This window comes from Hypanus sabinus, chromosome 23 (genome assembly GCF_030144855.1).
Source record: "Hypanus sabinus isolate sHypSab1 chromosome 23, sHypSab1.hap1, whole genome shotgun sequence".
Lineage (NCBI taxonomy): Eukaryota > Metazoa > Chordata > Chondrichthyes > Myliobatiformes > Dasyatidae > Hypanus > Hypanus sabinus.
Genome location: NC_082728.1, coordinates 10,556,134 through 10,577,392, shown reverse-complemented (window position 1 = coordinate 10,577,392; position 21,259 = coordinate 10,556,134). Strand labels below are relative to the sequence as shown.

General features: G+C 50.8%; 1 protein-coding gene across 2 annotated transcripts in view; it reads left to right on the top strand.

Moving 5' to 3' along the window:
- Positions 1-21,259, top strand: part of gnav1 (guanine nucleotide binding protein (G protein) alpha v1) — a 108,273-nt gene that overhangs the window by 39,346 nt on the left and 47,668 nt on the right. The window lies entirely within an intron of this gene.

The window sequence follows — 21,259 nt, the reverse complement described above, 5'->3', positions numbered from 1 at the left end:
AAGAGATTCCTCCTCGTTGCTGTTCCAAGGGGGCGTCCTGTTCTGAGGCCATGCGCTCCAGTCCTAGACTCTCCCACAAGAGGAAGCATCCTCTCCACTTCAACTCCATCTAGGCCTTTCAGTATTCAGTAGGTTTCAATGAGAGATCCCCCCCCCCTTCCCCATTCTTCTAAACTCCGAGTACAGGCGCAAAACCATCAAATTCTCCTCATGTGATTCAAAGATACATTTAATGTCAGAGAAGTGTATACAATATACATCCTGAAATACTTTTTCTTCGCAAACATCCATGAAAACAGAGGAATGCCCCAAAGAATGAGCAACGGTTAAATGTTAGAACCCCCAAAGACCCCCCCAGTTCCCCTCCCACCCCGTGCTTAAGCAGCAGCAGCAAGCAAAGATCCCCCTCCGCCCTCCCCACCGCCACCGAGCACTCACGCTTCAGCAAAGACACAGACTTGCATCTCTCCAAAAGCTGCTCGTTCACCCAGTATTTGACACACCACAGGCTCTCTCTCTCCCTGACACCTCATTCATCCCTGGGATCGTCCTTGTAAACCTCCTGGGAGCTCCCTCCAATGCCAGTGCATCCTTCCTAAGATGAGGGGCCCAAAACGGCTCTCGGTACCCCGAGTGAGGCCTCACCAGTGCTTTATAAACCTCAGCATTACATCCTTGCCTTTGTATTCTAGTCCTTTCGAAATGAGGGCTAGCATGCTGACTTTGGCAGTAGACCGCAGATGTAGAGGGTGCGATCTGAGTAACCAAGGTGCATTTTGTACACTGTCCACACTGCCACCTCTGTGCCGGTGGTGATGGAAACAAGTAATTACGGTGATGGAGGGGACGCCATTCAACTGGTATTGAACACAAAAACACCAAGAAAATCAGGCAAAACGTCACTAAAATGTCTTTTCTGAGGTAAATTGTGTTAAATTATCGCCGCAAACAGTGAAGGGGTGAGCGATGGCCAGGAGAGTTTGGGGAATGGCCCGAGAGGGTATGTTGCAGAATCGTTTACAGATAGGGTGAAAAGACGGGGAGTCAGGATCGCTCGCTCTCTGTGACGGTCAACTCCATGGCACTGAGGCTAGGGAGACTGCCCTGGCTGTTGTGCTCCAGGGCTGCTAATATGATGAACTGATTAGTGAGGCTTTGGGCTTACTCCGGGGGTTGGATCTGAGGACCCAGATTTGATACGGAATGCTGTTGTTCACTTCAATTGGTTAAATCACTTGGGTTTTTTTTCTTTCTCTTGCGCTTCGAGTGTTGGTCTTTTTTTTAAATTTCTATTATTTTTTTGTCTTCTGAGTTTCTTGCTTTGTGACTATCTGTGAGGAAGCAAATCTCAAGCTTGTATTCTTTGATAATAAGTAATCCTGAATCTTGAAATCTGCAGATGCTGGAAATCCAAGCGACAAGCACACAAAATGTGGGAGGAACTCAGCAGGCCAGGCAGCATCTCTGGAAAAGAGTAAACAGTCGACGTTTCGGGCCGAGACCCTCCATCAGGACCAGTCCTGCTGAAGGGTCTTGGCCTGAAACATCAACTGCACTCTTTCCACAAATGCTGCCTGGCCTGCTGAGTTCCTCCCGCATTTTGTGCGTGTTGCAGGGAGTTGTTGGAACAGCATTCACCCCGGTGAGGGGGAGGGCGGGTCGTGGGAAGAAATCAGCTGTCAGGGGCCGATCTGCTGGGCACTGGGCAGCACAACACCATAGCAGTTAGCGCAACACTTTACTGCACCGGTTGTGAGATCAGGGTTCAGTTCCTGCCGCCGTCTGTCTGGAGTTTTGCACGTTCTCCCCGCGACTGTGTGAGTTTACACCGTGCTCTGATTTCCTCCCACATTCCGAAGACTTCTGTTCATGTTTCTCAAACGATGCGAGGTGGTGTTTTAAGGAAGGAGTGTGCTGATAAAGTTTAAAGTAGCCTAACGATTTACAGCACCGGCTGTACGATTGAGGTTCAAATCCTGCCACTGCTGGTAGGGAGTCTGGGCACTCTTCCCCTAGGACCTCCAGGTGCTGCGTTCGACGTATAATTACGGTTCGCAAACTGGGGGAATGCTACGTTGCCGCCGGAAACTTGGCAAAACTTGCGGGCAGCCCAGCTCAATCCTCGCTGATTTGATTTGATTTGACACAAGGCACCCATTTTCACTGTACGTTTCGATGCTAATCTCTAGCCTCTCACACCAAGATGTTCACATACAAGACAAGAGCGGCCAGGAGTGTAGTGCTGGCCTTATGTCTCACACCAAGGTATTTATATGCTACCATCCAGTGTGTCAGTACGTGGTCTAGTGGATAAGGCATCGGTCTAGTGATCTGAAGGTTGCTGGTTCGAGCCTCAGTGCGTTGTGTCCTTGAGCAAGGCACTTAACAACACATTGCTGTACGATGACACCGGTGCCAAGCTGCTTGGGTCCTCGTGCCCTTCCCTTGGACAACATCAGTGGCGTGGAGAGGGGAGACTTGCAGCTTGGCAACTGCCGGTCTCCCATACAACCCAGCCCAGGCCTGCACCTTGGAAACCTTGGTCTCACAAGACTCACGGATGCCTATTGCCCTCTGTGTTCATCACGTCAGTAGCTTCCTCTCGGTTTTCACTCCTGTCAGTCATTCCAGGGTGGAGACTCAGGAATACCGTCACACTCAGATGTCGAAAGATTCTTCATTGCTGTTTCTGGAAGAATTTTGTTTTATACCTGAGCTGAACCCCTGAACCTGGAGGGCTGGTGCACCAGTCTTAGTCTGACCTCTACCCTTTGACCTGTTTAGCACGGGTGACCCTACCAAGAGCCAAAGCACAAGGCCCTGACTCCAGCCAACACAGCTCTCTGGGTCATTAAGGCACGCCAGCCTCCGAACCACGACAAGGCTGTGTCCTCTTGCAGGAAGGTATTTAATAACTGGACGTGAGTTCTCACTTGTAGCACTAGCATAAAGGAAAAGGTGTAACGTTTTGCTTTTCAGTGCTTAATTTAAAAAAAAATGACTCACCTTATACAGAACATTACTATTATTTTTTCAGGATGTGAGTGATATTTAATTATAATTGCAGATGTTGAAACAATTTTTTTGATGAAATTTCCCTTTAAAAGGTCATTAAAGAAGCACAAAATGTAGATTATATCCTGCGCTCAGTTGCTGCACAATATACTCGCGGTCGGAGTCCCGTGAGGGTTGGAGTCAGTGGCTCTGTGCACGCAGTTTCAGCCCCATGCAGTGCGTACTTAACTCTTTCTCCACCGCCGTGCAGGGGAGGCTTGCCTTCCGTTCCACCCCTCGGGGGGGGGGGGTGCGTAGGGACTGGAGGCCTGGGGAGGCAGCCTGTCCTGTGGTGGTTGAAGGCGTGTGTGTGTCTGGGAGAGTAGAAGAGAGCCATCTTTTGTCCTGTTGTTATTGCTGTCTGAGTCGTTCTCTGTGCAGTTCTGCGGAACGCTGTGGGCATGCTGTGTTGGCACCAGCATGTGTGCCCCCAGCACGTCAGTAAGTGTGTTGGCTGTTAACACAAATGTGCCTTGATGGTAATGTTTCGACATACGAGGGGCAATTGATAAGTTCGTGGCCTAAAGTAGAAGGGGATGAGTTACTAAACGCTGTGTGATCACTCAGAGTTGAACTGCACGTGCGTGTAACGAGAGTGTCTTGGACCTCCAGGTGGGCCACAGCAGGGGTGATTGATGTTCATGGCCTAGGGTAGAAGGAGATGAGTTACACAGCTTTCATTACATGCACGTGCAGTTCGACTCTTTGAGTGAAAATGCAGAAAGTTTGGTTCTACTCTAGGCCACGAACTTATCAATCACCCCTGCTGTGGCCCACCTGGAGGTCCAAGACACTGACTTCTATAAAGAAGGGATCTGTTGCTCCACGACCACTGGACTAAGTGTGGAAATGTAGGAAAAATAAATGTGCTAAGTTTTCTAAAAAGGACGCCTTCTACCTTGGGCCACGAACTTATTCATCACCCCGGCACAGTATATTCAAAGTTCAAAGTGTGTATACTATATAGAACCCTGAGGTTTGTCTCTTTACAGGCAGCTGTGAAGAAAAGAGACCCAATGGAAGCTATTTTTAAAAAAAAAAGACCATCAAACACCCAATGTGGGGGGGAAAAGAACAAATCGTGCAAACTGTATCGGTAAAGTTCAGGAAAGTGAGTTCACGGCCACGAAGCCCGTTTGTCGCTGCAGTGGGTCCAGGGGCCCCGTTAATTGCAGGCCACGTCTCGGTCCAGCGCAGAGACAGGTTAACCTCGCGGAGCGCTGGCCTCAACTTGACCCTCGTTACCGTTAACACGCGGCTGGGTGTCAGATTAGCGGGTAGCGTGCAGTTAAGGTGCAGCTCAAGTGGCTCCGTTTGTTGTCGGAGAGTGTACACAACCTGGGATCCACGAGAAACAGAACCCCAAAAGAATGAACGTTAGAACCCCAAAGACCCCCCTACCCCACACAAGCAGCAGCAATCATTAACGCCTCAACCTCTTCCCCCCCATTCATTTCAGCAAAAAGCGTCAGCACCCCCCACCCACCAAGATCCGCAGTCAGTAAAACGATTGTTCACCTGACAGTTCGACTTGTCACAGCTCTCGCTAACGCGGTGCAGAGAGATATCGCCCATTTTCACGGCGAAGGGGGAGAGTAACATTCACTGTTAGGGTATTACCCTCTGCCGCGTCGCTTTTTATTGCGGGACCCTGCGAATCGAGAATTGGCAGCAAACTCTCCCCAGCGTCAAGAGAAAGAGAAAGCGCGATCGCTCGATTACAGAGACCTCAGCCCGTACGTCCGCCGTGGCGAAATCCTGATGTTCCTTCTCCCGCGACGCTTCAGTTAGCGACACTGGCCTGGAATCAGTCATCCACCGCGCCACACCCCTGAGGCGCCATCTTCTATCCCGCACCCGGAGAATGTCAGGAACCAGCTGGCGAGCTCCAGGGGCGGGAACTCATCTGCCATAAAAACAAACCGGAGTTTGAGTGCCGTTGCACATCAGGACCTCGATAGAACCCCAACCACCTTGAAAAGGAAAGTAAAGGCATTAAAAAGAGGAACTTAAGCTGTTTCCTTCGATGAGCTCGAAGAGGGTGCTACTTGGTGCCTTCTTAACTCCGCCCGCTAGTAAGAACATAAATCATTTATGGCACCGTACAAAGTAAGATCAATCTAACCCTTGGCTCCCGCGTAGCCCTCCATTTTTCTGTTGTCCATGTGTCTGTCTAGGAGTCTTGTGTAAATGATCTTGATGTATCTGCCTCTACCAGCTCCCTAGCAGGGTGTTCCACACATCTACCACTCTCTGTGAGATAAACTGGAGTGCGTGCAAAGATGGCCTACCAGCTCGCTGCCGGGAGAGGTTGGGCAGGCTGGCATTTGGGGTGGGGGAGGTTGAAGCTGATCTTATAAAGGTATAACGCCAGGAGGCTCATAGACACAGTGACGCATGCATTCAGAGCCTTGTGGTGGATAAGGCAGCAACAATCACCGATTGGAGTTCAGTTCCTCCCCCTGCCTGTAAGGGGTTTGTACCGCCTCCCTTTGACCGCCTGGGTTTCCTCCCGCTCTCTAGGTTGGGGTCATGAATTGTGGGCCAGGCTCTGCCGTCACAACTCTTGCTGATTTGGTCTGACACAAAATGGTACAATTCACTGCACGTCTCTATGCACGTGTGACAAGTAAGACTAATTCTCTCTCTTCCTTTTTCCTCGGGAAGGAAGGAATCAAAAGTTAGAGGGCATAGGCGAGGACTGAGAGATTTAACCGGAACCTGAGGAGTACCTTCCGTCAGAACGTGGTACTAACATAACGAGCTGCCAAAGGAGGTAGTTGAGGCAGGTTGGAGGAGGTACTTGGATTGGAGAGGTCTGCAAGGTTAAATGCCGGCAGGTGGGGCTAGTGTAGAAGGGCATCTAGGCCAGCATGGACCAGATGGGCCGAAGGGCCTGAACCCCCCCCCCCCCCCTCCACTGGTGGACGAGGGTCCTAGATGGGAATGGGGCCGAGGAAGGAAAGCGAAGTTGTGTAGACCCAATCTAAAAGATTTAAAATAATGACATGTGCCTGATCACTGTGGCTTAACGGTGAGTGCTGGGAAGCGAGGGCTTGTTGGTTAATAGCTGGAAAGGCCTGGGAGTGACATTTCCACAAGTCGGCTTCTACTCGTTGCTGTTGCGTAACGAGGCCAGCGTTAATTTTCTCTTTAACACGCAGTGCACTAATTACTGCCGCTGACATTATGGCCCCGTTGCGGAGCAAGAAGGTCAGGTCTGCCAGAACCAGAGGCCTTCTGGCATTCTGGAGTAACTGACTCAGCCTCAATTAGAGCTAATGAGGGAGCGAGGTGCTCTAATCCGAGAGAGGAAGAGAGCACAGAGTAACCTCGTAAGCTGCCTGGCTGTGGGCAAGAGCAGTCTGTGACAGTTCATTATCAGTGTTACAAGTGCCATATCTTACCTTTTTTCTATAAACCCATTTGTTTAAATGATTTGGATTAGACTGGTTTGTTACTGTCACAGAGTGAGGTACAGTGAAAACTTGTGCACAGCTTATACACAACTCGTCGCCATCATTATGCGCCGTCTCGTGTGACGTGGGCAATCACGTCTTTCCAGGGCCGTGATTGTTCTTGGCAAATTTTTCTCCAGAAATGGTTTCCCATTGCCGCTGCCTTCTTGCAAGACGGGTGACTCCAATGCTCTTCAGAGACTGTCTGCCTGGCGTCAGTGGTCACATAACCAGGACTTGTGATGTGCACCGGCTGCTCATATGACCGTCCGCCACCTGCCCCCATGGCTTCACCTGACCCTGATCGGGGGCTAAGTGGGTGCTACACCTCACCCAAAGGTGGCCTGCAGGCTAGCAGAGGGAAGCAGCTCCTTTGGTCGAGACTTATCTCCGCCCGGTCACCCAATGTGATGAATTACGTCGTGCATTGAGGGAGACCAAGGTAAGACAATAACAATGCAGAATGAAGTGTGACGGCTACAGAGAGAACCAGGATCATCGTGAAGTAGATGTTGAGGTCGGGAGTCCACCTTATCCTACTAGGGAGCCGTTCAATAATCTATCAGAAGCTGTCCTTGACCGTAGGGGCACGTGCTTTCAGAATTTTGTATCTCCTGTCTGATGGGAGAGAGGGGAATGCCCGGGGTGGCTGGGTATTTAATTACGCTGGCTCTTTTACCGAGGCAGGAGCAGTGTCCATAGAGGGGAGGCTGGTTTTGGTGATCAGCGTTCTCTACGAGCTGGGCCTCGGGGGGACAGGAGCTCACAGCTGCGAGGAGATGCAACGTGGAACCAAACCCTCTGGCCCACTAAGTCAGTGCTGGCCACCCATTTCTACGAACGCCACACTACACCAGCCCCTTTTATCCCTTCACATTCCCATCAGTGTGACGGGACACTGTGTGAAGGGAGTCATTAGAATGGGGGTGAGGAGCCTCCGTCACCTCAGAAAGAGGATGCTGCTGTGGGTCCAGGTTAGACTGCCTCACCAAGGGACTTGGTCCTCTTCACTCTCTCCATGGCAGACCCCCACTGATGTGCAATGGGGAGCGGTCGACCGGTGCCATCTCGAAGTCCACACTCATCTCTTTTTGTCTTGTCCATGTTGAGACTCGGGTTCTAAGACCATAAGACACAGGAACAGAATTGGGCCATTCAACCCATCGAGTCTGCTCTGCTATTCCATCATGGCTGATCCTGGATCCCACTCAACCCCATACACCTGCCTTCTCACCATATCCTTTGATGCCCTGACCAGACAGGAAATGATCAGCTTTCAGCACCAGTGTAGTCCGCCCACAACTCACCGAGTCTAACCCTAAATGTACGTCTTTGGGGTGTGGGAGGGAACCAGAGCACCTGGACTCTCCTCGCGTGTTACGGGGAGAACTTAAAACTCCTTGGAGTCAACGGTGGGAATTGAACCCTGATGACTGCCACCCTGTGGGAACCAAAAATAAAGCCCCTTCATCCTGTGCAGTTCCCTCACTTCCAAATGCCCCATCACTCAGCCGTTCTACCCGCAAGGCCCTTGACCATTGCAGCAAAGTTCAAAGTAAATTTATCACTAAAGTACATACGTATCGCCAAATGCTGTCTTGAGATTTTCTTGTGGGCATTGACAGTAGAACAGAAGTATCAGTGAAAAGCTGCACACGAGGACTGACAAACAGCCAGTGTGCAGAAGAAGACAAACCGCAAGAACAGAAAAAAAAGCTTAAGCTGATAAATAATACTGAGAACATGAGTTGTCAGGTCCTTGAGAGTGAGTCTGTAGGCTGTGGAATCAGTTCAGAGTTGAGGTGAGTGAAGTTATCCACCCTGGTTCAGAAGCCTGATGGTTGAAGGGTTAATAGCTGTTCCTGAACCTGGTGCTGTGGGATCTAATGCTCCAGTCCCTCCTGCCCGATGGTGGTAGTGAGAAGAGAGCATGGCCTGGATTGGGGGCAGGGGTGGTCCTTGGTGGATGCTGCGATCCTTGTAGATGTGCTCGGTGATGGGGAGGGCTCTGCCTGTGACAGACTGGGCTGTGTCCAACACTCTCTGTAGAAAGGCAGGTACCTCATTGATCCCAAAGGAAATTACAGAGTCACAAGTGCACAGATACACAACCAGTCAGGAGGTTCTCCACTCTGCATTTGGAGAGGTTTATCAAAGTTTTAGGTGACGTGCCGACTCTGTGCAAACTTCTAAGAAAGTAGCGGTGCTGTTGAGCCTTCTCTGCGATGACGCTAACGCGCTGGTCCCAGGGCAAATCCTCTCGCGCGTTCAGCCTTCGAGGTGGACGGGAACTGCTCCTGCACCGCGTCTTAGCAATAGAAGTAGCTCGGAGAGCAACAGCAGAAGCAATACTGTTGGGTGCTGGACGTGTTCGCTGAGCCTGTAGGCACGACTCAAACCCCAAAATGTTTTAAGACCCCGCTAATTCAATACACATATATAAAATGTGTACGTTGTGGGGAGCTGCTCACATTACTATGTTGTTTAATATTCTCACCGGCCCAGGCAAGTTCCAGTTCCATCTGCTCCAATGTACAATGTTTATTTTTTTATTGGCATAATTGTCTTTGCAGCATTGGTTGCTTGTCAGTCCTTATTTACGTCGCATTTTCCATAAATTCCACTTTATTTCTTTATTGTTCCTGCAAGAAAATGATTGTCAAGCTGATGTATAGTGGCATGTGCATTCTTTGATAATAAGGTTGACTTTGTATCTGAGGATTGTTGATGTGATGAGGCTCAGTTGGCATCACAGCGCTCTGCAGTGCTGGCAACCCGGGTTCAATTCCCACCGCTGCCCGTAAGGAGTTTGTACGTTCTCCCCATGACCGCGTGGGTCTCCTCCTCCCACAGTCCAAAGACGTGCAGGTTGGTAGGTTAATTGGTCATTGTAAATTGTCCCCTGATTTGGCTGGGGTTAAATTGGGGGAATTGCTGGGCAACGCGGCTTGAATGGCTGGGAGGGAAGGGGGGTCCATTCCACGCTGTATCTCAATAAATAAAATTTAAAAGTTATGATGGTAATTTAGGTTTGATTTGCTCACAGCTCAGATCAAACTGAAAATGCCTCCGTGTTGGTGCTGGTGCCTGTGAAGTTAATTACGTGGACAAAATGGAGAGTCTCAGCTTGCTACGGGGCTGGAGTGAGTTCTAACCAAGTTCCAGTGCAACAGTAACGAATCATTTCCCTGAGAAAGACGGTGACTCACTTGGCAGTCAAACTACAGTTGAGTGGGTGTTGGGCGACGCTGTCATCCGTAAATCTGTGCGTTTATATAAAACTCTCTTCAGCATCTTAGGGTACTACAAGTTCTGTGCAGCTGATATTTCAATAATTGTGACAGAGCCATTGTTGAATGAAAGGTCTCACCCATCTTGCAAACAGGAGGCTGCAACGAGCAGGGATGTGTTAATAAACACGGCATTCTGTAGATGCTGGAAATCTAGACAGACAGATACACACACACACGCACACGCACAGACACGCACACTTACACACAGACACGCACACTCACACTCACAGACACTCACACTCACAGACACACACACTCACAGGCACACACACTCACAGACACGCACACTCACAGACACGCACACACACACTCACAGACACGCACACACACACTCACAGACACGCACACACACATTCACAGACACGCACACTCACACACACGCACACACTCACAGACACACACACTCACAGGCACGCACTCTCACACACAGACACGCACACTCACACACTCACAGACACGCACACTCTCACAGACACGCGCACACACACTCACAGACAAGCACACTCACACACTCACAAACACACACATGCACACTCACAGACACGCACACTCACACTCACAGACACGCACACTCACACTCACAGACACGCACACACACACTCACAGACACTCACACACACACTCACAGACACTCACACTCACACACTCACAGACACGCACACACATTCACAGACACGCACACTCACACACGCACACACTCACAGACACGCACACTCACACTCTCACAGTCACGCACACACACAGTCACAGATACGCACACTCACACACGCACACACACTCACAGACACTCACACTCACAGACACGCACACTCACAGACAAGCACACTCACAAACACACACACTCACACACACGCACACTCACAGACACGCACACTCACACACACGCACACACACTCACAGACATGCACACACACACTCACAGACACTCACACACACACTCACAGACACTCACACTCACAGACACGCACACACACATTCACAGACACGCACACTCACACACACGCACACACTCACAGACACGTACACTCACACACTCAGACACACACACGCACACTCACAGACAAGCACACTCACACACTCACAGACACGCATGCACACTCACACTCACACACTCAGACACGTACACTCACACTGGAGGAACTCAGCATTAATGGAGGGAATAAAGAGTCAACATTTTGGGCTGAGACCCTTCCTCAGGACTGGGAAGGAAGGGGGAAGACATCAGAACAGTAAGGTGGGGGTTGGGGGTGTCCAGTCTCCTCCCCACTGTCTAAAGACGGACGTGGAAGGGTGAGTGAGCCGTGGGTGTGCTGTGTTGGTGCTGGAAAGATGGCGGCACTGGCGGGCTGACCCAGCTCATCCTCGGACTGTCCATTGTTCTGACAGGAGGAGTTGCCAACAATGAAGATTGGTGATATTTGATCAAATTATCTTCTTTTGGGGGTGGAGGGGTGAAGTCACATCTCTACCAAAGGAGGTGTGAGTCACTCCTTCCCTCTGCTGGCCTGCAGGTCACCCTCGGGCAAGGGGTAGCACCTGCTTAGCCCCCGATCAGGGTCCCCTGAAGCCACGGGGGCAGGTGGTGGATGGTCGGAGCAGTAGCGGGTGCAGATCTCAACCCCTGGTTATGCGACCACTGACGCCAGGCAGACAGTCGTTGAAGAATACTGATAATGCCTGGAGTCACCCACCTTGTAAAGAAGGCAATGGCAAACCACTCCTGCAGAAAAAATTTGCCAACAGCAATAATCATGGTGAAAGATAGTGATTGCTGGCGTAATATGACACAGCAGATAAAGAACAGTCTTTGTCTAGGCAGCACTGTGGTGTAGTGGTTAGCGTAACGCTTTTCAACACCAGTGGCCCAGGTTCCGATTCGTCACTGTCCGCGAGGAGTTTATGTAGCCGAGTGCTCTGATTATCTCAAAGGTGTACGGGTCAGTGAGCCGTGGGCAAGCTTCATTGGTGTCAGAAGCAGGGCAACACTTGCGGGAGGCACCTGAACAGCATCGGACCGTGTCAGTCATTGATGCGGACAACACATGTCACCGGGGCAAATGAAGGTACTCGTCTCAGGGCATAGGCAGCAACTCTCTCACTGTAATGCCCCAAGATGCTGTTTAATCGTCTAAGAGTCAACAAGCACTTAGCGTAGAGAGTCAGCAAGGGAAACAGGCCATTCGGCCCAACCTGCCCATGCCAACCACAGCTGGACCAAATTGCATGTGTTCCTAAAAGATGTCTCCTCTGCCTGAGTAGCAATCCCTCAGTGTAGCACTGGGCTGCCGGAGAGGAGAGACTGCTTTTTGATCACTAGTGGGATCACTCTGATACCGGAGAGGGGAGACTGCCTTTTGATCACTGGTGGGATCACTGTGTTACTGGAGAGGGGAGACTGCCTTTTGATCACTGGTGAGATCGCTCTGTTACCGGAGAGGGGAGACTGCCTTTTGATCACTGGTGGGATCACTCTGTTACTGGAGAGGGGAGACTGCCTTTTGATCACTGGTGGGATCACTCTGTTACTGGAGAGAGGAGACTGTCTTTTGATCACTGGTGGGATCGCTCTGTTACCGGAGAGGGGAGACTGTCTTTTGATCACTGGTGGGATCGCTCTGTTACTGGAGAGGGGAGACTGCCTTTTGATCACTGGTGGGATCACTCTGTTACTGGAGAGGGGAGACTGCCTTTTGATCACTGGTGGGATCGCTCTGTTACTGGAGAGGGGAGACTGCCTTTTGATCACTGGTGGGATCACTGTGTTACCGGAGAGGGGAGACTGCCTTTTGATCACTGGTGGGATCAGTCTGTAACTGGAGAGGGGAGACTGCCTTTTGATCACTGGTGGGATCACTGTGTTACCGGAGAGGGGAGACTGCCTTTTGATCACTGGTGGGATCAATCTGTTACCAGAGAGGGGAGACTGCCTTTTGATCACTGGTGGGATCGCTCTGTTACTGGACTGAGGAGACTGTCTTTGATCACTGGTGGGATCAGTCTGTTACCGGAGAGAGGAGACTGCCTTTTGATCACTGGTGGGATCACTCTGTTACTGGAGAGGGGAGACTGCCTTTTGATCACTGGTGGGATCAGTCTGTTACCGGAGAGAGGAGACTGCCTTTTGATCACTGGTGGGATCACTCTGTTACTGGAGAGGGGAGACTGCCTTTTGATCACTGGTGGGATCGCTCTGTTACCGGAGAGGGGAGACTGCCTTTTGATCACTGGTGGGATCGCTCTGTTATCGGAGAGGGGAGTCTGCCTTTTGATCACTGGTGGGATCAGTCTGTAACTGGAGAGGGGAGACTGCCTTTTGATCACTGGTGGGATCGCTCTGTTACTGGAGAGGGGAGACTGCCTTTTGATCACTGGTGAGATCACTGTGTTACCGGAGAGGGGAGACTGCCTTTTGATCACTGGTGAGATCACTGTGTTACCGGAGAGGGGAGACTGCCTTTTGATCACTAGTGGGATCACTCTGATACCGGAGAGGGGAGACTGCCTTTTGATCACTGGTGGGATCGCTCTGATACCGGAGAGGGGAGACTGCCTTTTGATCACTGGTGGGATCGCTCTGTTACTGGAGAGGGGAGACTGCCTTTTGATCACTGGTGTGATCGCTCTGTTACCGGAGAGGGGAGACTGCCTTTTGATCACTGGTGGGATCAATCTGTTACCAGAGAGGGGAGACTGCCTTTTGATCACTGGTGGGATCGCTCTGTTACTGGAGAGGGGAGACTGCCTTTTGATCACTGGTGGGATCGCTCTGTTACTGGAGAGGGGAGACTGCCTTTTGATCACTGGTGGGATCACTGTGTTACCGGAGAGGGGAGACTGCCTTTTGATCACTGGTGGGATCAGTCTGTAACTGGAGAGGGGAGACTGCCTTTTGATCACTGGTGGGATCACTGTGTTACCGGAGAGGGGAGACTGCCTTTTGATCACTGGTGGGATCAGTCTGTTACCGGAGAGGGGAGACTGCCTTTTGATCACTGGTGGGATCGCTCTGTTACTGGAGAGGGGAGACTGCCTTTTGATCACTGGTGGGATCACTGATACGGGAGGGGGGAGACTGCCTTTTGATCACTGGTGGGATCACTGTGTTACCGGAGAGGGGAGACTGCCTTTTGATCACTGGTGGGATCACTCTGTTACCGGAGAGGGGAGACTGCCTTTTGATCACTGGTGAGATCGCTCTGTTACCGGAGAGGGGAGACTGCCTTTTGATCACTGGTGAGATCGCTGTGATACGGGAGGGGGGAGACTGCCTTTTGATCACTGGTGAGATCGCTCTGTTACCGGAGAGGGGAGACTGCCTTTTGATCACTGGTGGGATCGCTCTGATACGGGAGAGGGGAGACTGCCTTTTGATCACTGGTGGGATCACTGTGTTACCGGAGAGGGGAGACTGCCTTTTGATCACTGGTGGGATCACTCTGTTACCGGAGAGGGGAGACTGCCTTTTGATCACTGGTGCGATCGCTCTGTTACCGGAGAGGGGAGACTGCCTTTTGATCACTGGTGGGATCACTCTGTTACCGGAGAGGGGAGACTGCCTTTTGATCACTGGTGGGATCACTCTGTTACTGGAGAGGGGAGACTGCCTTTTGATCACTGGTGAGATCGCTCTGATACGGGAGGGGGGAGACTGCCTTTTGATCACTGGTGGGATCACTCTGTTACCGGAGAGGGGAGACTGCCTTTTGATCACTGGTGAGATCACTCTGTTACCGGAGAGGGGAGACTGCCTTTTGATCACTGGTGGGATCTCTGTTACCGGAGAGGGGAGACTGCCTTTTGATCACTGGTGGGATCAGTTTGTTACCGGAGAGGGGAGACTGCCTTTTGATCACTGGTGGGATCACTCCGCTGCAGGTCAGGGAACGCCTTGCCGCTGTGCAGGGAGAGTGTTACACTGGTTTTCTGCATTTTGGACATGGACTTGAGACCACAGACTGTTTTCAGTCCTATAATGTTTTATATTATGTGTTTTTTGCCCGATTGTTCTCACTTATGTTTGCAGAGGAGGGGGATTGGGGGGGGGGGGGCGTTCATTGTTCCTTTTCCATTTTTGTGCATTGTTTTGTGCAGGGGAGAGGCAATGTGGGGTTCTGTGATCGTCCTGCCGTCTTTCTTGGTTTCATGTCTCTCTGGAGATGAAGAATTTCAGAGTTGTATGCTGTGGTAATAAATGAAGCTTTGAACCTTTTTGACAGCGAAGCTGACGTCCCAGCTCATTAAGGCGGCCGGGTAGCGTAGCGGTTGGTGTAACACTATAACAGCACCACCAACCCGGGTTTAATTCCCTCCGCTGCCTGTAGCGTGTTCATGTGCTCTCGCTGTGAGCTCAAGGGCCTCCTCCAGGTGCTCTGGTTCGTCCCACGGCCCAAAGATCTGCGGGTTAGTAAGTTAATTGTCACACCTCCGGTGGGCTCGTTGGGTCAGAAGTGCCCTTTACTCCACTCTATCCCAAAATAAATTTTTTTAAATCTCTGGTGTAGGGTAGGAATGGCCTTCAGTGGATATGGTGACGTGCACGCCTGCTCCCTTCTGTGTTGGGGTATCTTTTCAGCTGGCCTTGTTCGTAAGCCCATGTACTGAGGATGTGGATGCAAGTCGAATGAACAAACACTGAGTGTGTGAAATCTTCATTTAAAAACGCAAACTCAAATGTTTTCAGACAAGCTCTGTATTAAAAATGTACATTTATGAAACACGGTCATAACTTTAAAAATTACTCTGTGTCGTCCTGAAGGCATTAGTAATCTGAAGTCAAATGATTTTAAACATTTTAATAAACGATCGGGGGTTATTTTGCACTCTTGGGGGCTTCCAGTCATCGCTGCCTGCTTGCTGGCCACAAAATTCCGTCTCTTACATCAATATGCTTCCCGCAAGGGCTTTTATAATTGAAAACCAGCCTCCGACTCCGAAGTGGACCCAGCTCTTTATTTCAACATTATTTGATTTGCTAGTGAGGGAATGCAGCTCTGACGTTATTGATCAGGAAAAGGCAAAAAGTGGAAATAAGATTCAAGGCTGTTTATTGTCATTCTTCAGTACGCAGAGTAAAGACGAGCTAAATGAATCTCACTCCGGATCTGATGCAGCATAAAGAACCCGATGGATTAAAATATAAAAGCAACCCTCCAAAACACAATGTACAATTAACTGTGTAGTGTGTATTATACATAGACTGATTGTATGTACATAAAGTTGTGCATAGTAAGTGAAATGATGCAAACAGGCATGGGCTAAATTAAGGCTTCAATGGCAGGATTTTAATTTGTAATTTTAAAAAAATTTAGAAGTTAAAAACTGAACGAAAATACTTCATTATTGGACATTTCTTCTGCATTCCATTGCTTCTAATTCAAAAACTTCACAAACAATTGAGCTTATTTCTGCCTGTACAGCTGCTACACAAACACTAGTCTTTTTAATATGTCACATTAAGACCAAAAACGTGTTCATTATGAAACGCAGTCACTCACGCACAAAATTGCTAAGCCTCGTCAAGCCGGCCCACTCCAGACTTTTCCAACATTGACGAGCGTGGTCTTTTGTGTGTGTGTGTGACGGGGGCTATCTATATATACATAGACTGATTGTATGTACATAAAGTGATACTACATACAAAAGTGTCTGAACAGGAGGTGACTCTGTGACAGGAAATGATAAAAGGACGAAGAGACTGTTGACAAGAGGAACTCGTCCAGGTGGCCGCAGGGCATGTGGAAACGCAGCGGGTCAGTGACCGTATCGGTGTAGGTATGAGGAATGGAGCGCGAGTGTAAAAGGGCAGTGCGTGGGGAGGGTGAAAGCTTCTGAGGGGGCTGTGGCTGGTGTGTATGTAGTGACGCTGGGTTGGGTCTGTGAGTGGAGGTGTCGACCGGTCTGACGGCTTGGGGGAAAGTAACTGTTCTCGATCCGGGTGGTCCTGGTGTGGATGCTGCGGAGCCTCTTCCCTGAAGGGACCGGGCTAAAACGGTCCATGAGGAGGATGTGTTGGGCGGTTTTAGCTACCCTGCTGTCCGCCACATTGCAGATTCCATACGGTAATAATTTGGTGAACCAAGTTTTAGAGGCAAAGCTAGGAATCAATTCTGACTACGTTTTACGGCAAGGAAATGGGTGCTTGTTCTGGCGAGTCAGCACTAACCGTCAACCTCGTCCTACCTTAAACCCATTATCATCCCCATCAACCTCGTACCGCTTAGTAGGTTAAATGGTTACACAGGTGTGATTGGGCAGTGTCAGCTCGCTGGGCCTGAAGGGGCCTGTTACTGTGGCGTATCCTTGAAATAGAATAAAAATTAAAAATAAACCTTCCCCGGGTTCTGCCACTCCCCCACACGATGGTGGTCATTGACAATCGGCCAGTTGCCCCCTCCCTGACTTGCCGTTTCTCGGGATGTGGGCGTCAACTCTAAGGCAGGTTTATCGTCATGTGCATGAGCACCACAGACAAGGAGCATCGGAGAATCGGCAGAAACTCACGCTACGGTAAGAACGTACAGGCTCCGCGCTGAGGCCAGATTCCAGCCTGTCTTGTCGTTCGACTAGCGGTGACGATACACTGAGCACCAAAGTTCAAAGTAAGTTTCCCACCAAGGTACCTATACGTCACCACATACAACCCTCAGATTCATTTTTTTGTGGGCATACTCAATAATTCCACAATAGAATAATAACCATAACAGAAATCAGTGGATCACCAGCGAACGTGACTCCCGCTGTAACTTACCAATCCCCTCTGTAAGCCCCTTCCCACCTGCCCGTGCTCTTCTAGTTCCTTACGCAGCCTTGTGCCCTCTTGGCACAGTGTCAGATTGTGTTTGTAATGCCTCGGCTGTGTGTCAGTAACACTGCCTGCATGTGAGCTGGAGAGGAGCGGGCTTTTAACTCCAGTCATTGACAGGTCTTAATGGTTCATCGGGCTGCTTGAGGTTTTCATAGCCAGGGTGACACTACCTGTTAAAAGCTCCCAATGTCGTGCGTCTCTGATAAGCTGACGTCCTGGTCCAGCTCCTGGATTAGCTCACGTGGGGCTCAGCTGAACCGTTTTCTACTGACCGGAGAAGGGTCGAGGGCGGGCGACTGGCGCCTTAAACCCAGTCACTTTGGGCAGATGGGGCTGGCAGCTCATCCAGGAGAAGGAAAACTCTGATCTGAAACCTCTGCTGCCTTGCGGCTGTACCCACTGATGGGGAAGGCTTCAGGGGTAAACCCCAAGGAAAGACCCTGAGCTTAGAGTCCCTAAGGCAGCCCTACATTCAGTTCGACGCTGACTGGCAACTCCCGCGACGCCACTGGTGCCAAACTGTATCGGTCTCTGCCGTTCCTTTGGATTCATCAGTTTGTGGAGAGGGGGAGCCCGTTACCTGGGCTACAGCTTGCCCTCCCCATCGTACTGCCCTGGCATGCGTAACACGCGGACAGCTGTGACGCAACACCCGTGTTCGACCCTGGCCGGCGGAGGGCCTCGCGGCTTCTCAGCATTTCGAAACCAGGTCAGCTGGGCTGTAGCTTGCTGCGTGTCCACCGGCTGTGGTCTTTCCTACGCGGAGCAAGTCCCGAGGCCAACTCCCAGGTTGGAAGGCCGATGTCTGGGAGTCTGGATGACCTGGCCCGTGGTTGTCGGTGTGTGCGAGTGGGTGGGGGAAGGTCTGTTCCGCCGTTGCTGCTCGTGCTGTTCTGCTCGGCTTTGTGGGGGAGCTGTGCTGTCGCCGGAACGCGTGGTGTGTTGGTTGTTGACGTAAGGCAGCGCATTTCACTGTACGCTCAAGAGTTTTGTGCGGGTGTTGGTCGTTGACGCCAGTGACACGTTTCACCGTACGCTTTGAAATACATGCGATAAGTAAATCTGAATCTGAATTAAGTCTGCACCAGCATTCCATGCTGTCCCTCGTTGGCTGGGAAGCTCCTACAGAACTTCTCCAGGTGATCAAAGGCTGTTGTATTTCATATCTTGTTCGAACAAAGGCCATTCACCCATCAAGCTGATGCTGTTTCCTGAACACACCCAGTTCCCTCCGGCTATCTCCTGGCGACCTGTTATGTCCACCCGCCCATCCACACCTGGGTAGTTTGCTGTGACTGATTAACCAGCAGCCCACCCGTGTCCGGGATGTGAGAGGATAGGGGAGTACCCGGTGTGTTGGGGGTGGGGGTGGTGGTCAGTCACGTAAACTCCACGCGGGCTGCAGGGGAGGTCAGGGTCGAAGCTGGCGTCACTCACTGCAGTTCTGCCCTGAGGAAACTGGAGGGGAAAGGCTGAAGATAAATATTGGAACATAGTGGGGAGGAAAACTAGATAGCGGGTCACATCTCCTGGGCCTCCCTCTGCTCCTTGTGTGTTAGAAATACCAGCAGAAGAATAGACTTTTTTAGCAAAATGCCGTCGCCCCGTCTGCCACTAAAGACGGGATTTCCTGTTTCTAGATCACTTCCAGGTTCCATTCCGTGGCCTCCTCTACTACCAAGGCGAGGTCCTGCTTAGGTTGGAGGAGCAGCACCTTACATTTCCGTCTGTGTGACCTCTGACCTGATGGCTTGAGCATTGATTTCTCCATCTTCCAGTGATTTCTCACCTCTCTCCCCTCCTCCACCCTTTTCCCATTTCCCCCTCACCCTTCCCTTCTCCCACAGGCCACTCTCCTGTCCCGTCCTCCACCCTTTTCCTCTTCCACCTAACACCGCCCGGCTTCATCCCACCTTCCCCCTCACCAGGCCTCACATCATCTTCCGGATAGTATTCCTTCCCCCTCCCACTGCACCTTTTTATTCTGGCTTCATTCTCTCCCCTCCCCACCTTTCCTTTCCAGGAATCTCAGCCCCAAGTGTCAACCATAGAGGCTGCCTGGCCTGCAGGGTTCCTCCAGCATTTTCTGCGTGCCATGCTGAAGATTTCCAGCGTCTGCGGAGCCTTAGGCTTGTGCCCGTGCGTGCGGAGGTACTTCAGCATTCAGAACTGTGACTGCATCCCAGTCTCAATCCGGGCTTTCTGCTGGAATGAACAGTGGCTTCACAGGCTGGATCGTTAATCTGCCGGGGCAGAGGAGGAGGAACGGGCAACCCTGGGCGGACAGCTTGTCCAGCAAGGTTCAAACTGCTGCCTCTGCTCCGAGGTGCATCCGAACGGCGCAGAGAATCTTGACGTCCAACACCATGCCATTGTCGTCTTCTCTATTTCCTGCCCAATCCTCTCTCGCCTTTGCTGCCTGTTAAATCGGATCCTCTACATGTCGAAGGAATTGAGATTCCATGGTTCCATTTGGTCCCCCGTGCCTACATTCCCACTTGAAGCTGAGGACTGCAGTTAGTTCTTTAAAAGAATCAGCACAAGTAACAGAGAAACACACACCAAATGGAGTCGTAGAATAAAATCGAGACACAGATCACAACAGCCCTTCAGCCCATCTAGTTATTTACTTAGGGAATAAAGTCCTAACCTATTTAACTTTTCCCTATAAACTCAAGTCTTCAAAATGCTGGATCTATGGAGAGGAATAAACAGTCAACGTTTAATGTTAAGACTCTCCATCTGGACTGGAAAGGAAGCAGGCTAAAGCTGGAATGAGAAGGTGGGGGGGGGTGGAGGGGAAGGAGTACAAGCTGGCTGGTGATGGGAGAAACCAGGTGGGTGGGGAAGGGGAGAAGCTGGCTGGTGATTGGTGAAACCAGGTGGGTGGGGAAGGGAGGTGAAGTGAGAAACTGGCTGATGATGGGAGAAACCAGGTGGGTGGGGAAGGGAGGTGAAGTGAGAAACAAGTCAGAATGGGAGCGGGTGGAATGGAATGTTGAATGGAAGTGGGTGGTCACTGGGAAACTCCGCCTATTTTGTCGGACAGAGCAAAGTGGCCCCCCACTCCACGTTGTGTCGTACTGGTGTGTACTCCTCCACGGATGCCGCCTGACCTGCTGAGTGGGAAGTTCAATCCTCCAGCAATGTGGGTGTTGTGCTTTGGAAGAGCGGTTTTGATTGGCTGGAACCGACTCTGTCAGAGCACTTTGGCAGAGCGGTTTTGATTGGCTGGAACCGACTCTGTCAGAGCACTTGAGTAGCGGCTGTCTCAGATGTGTCATGAACGCGTCTGAACACAGGAGGGATCTAATGAAGTGGCCACTGAGTGTGTGTTCATGATCTTCTGCTGCTGTAACTTTTCTGCTTCAGGGTTCAATGTGTGTGCTCAGAGATGCTCTTCTGCACATCGCTGTTGTAACGTGTGGCTAATTGAGTTACTGTCGCCTTCCTGTCAGCCTGAACCACTCTGGCCATTTTCCTCTGACCTCCCTCATTAACGAGGCGTTTTTGCCCACAGAATTGTCGCTCACTGGATGTTTCCTGCACTATTCTCTGTAAACTCTAGAGACAGCTGTGCATGAAAATCCCAGGAGATCAGCAGTTTCTGAGATACTCAAACCACCCCGTCTGGCACCAACAATTATTCC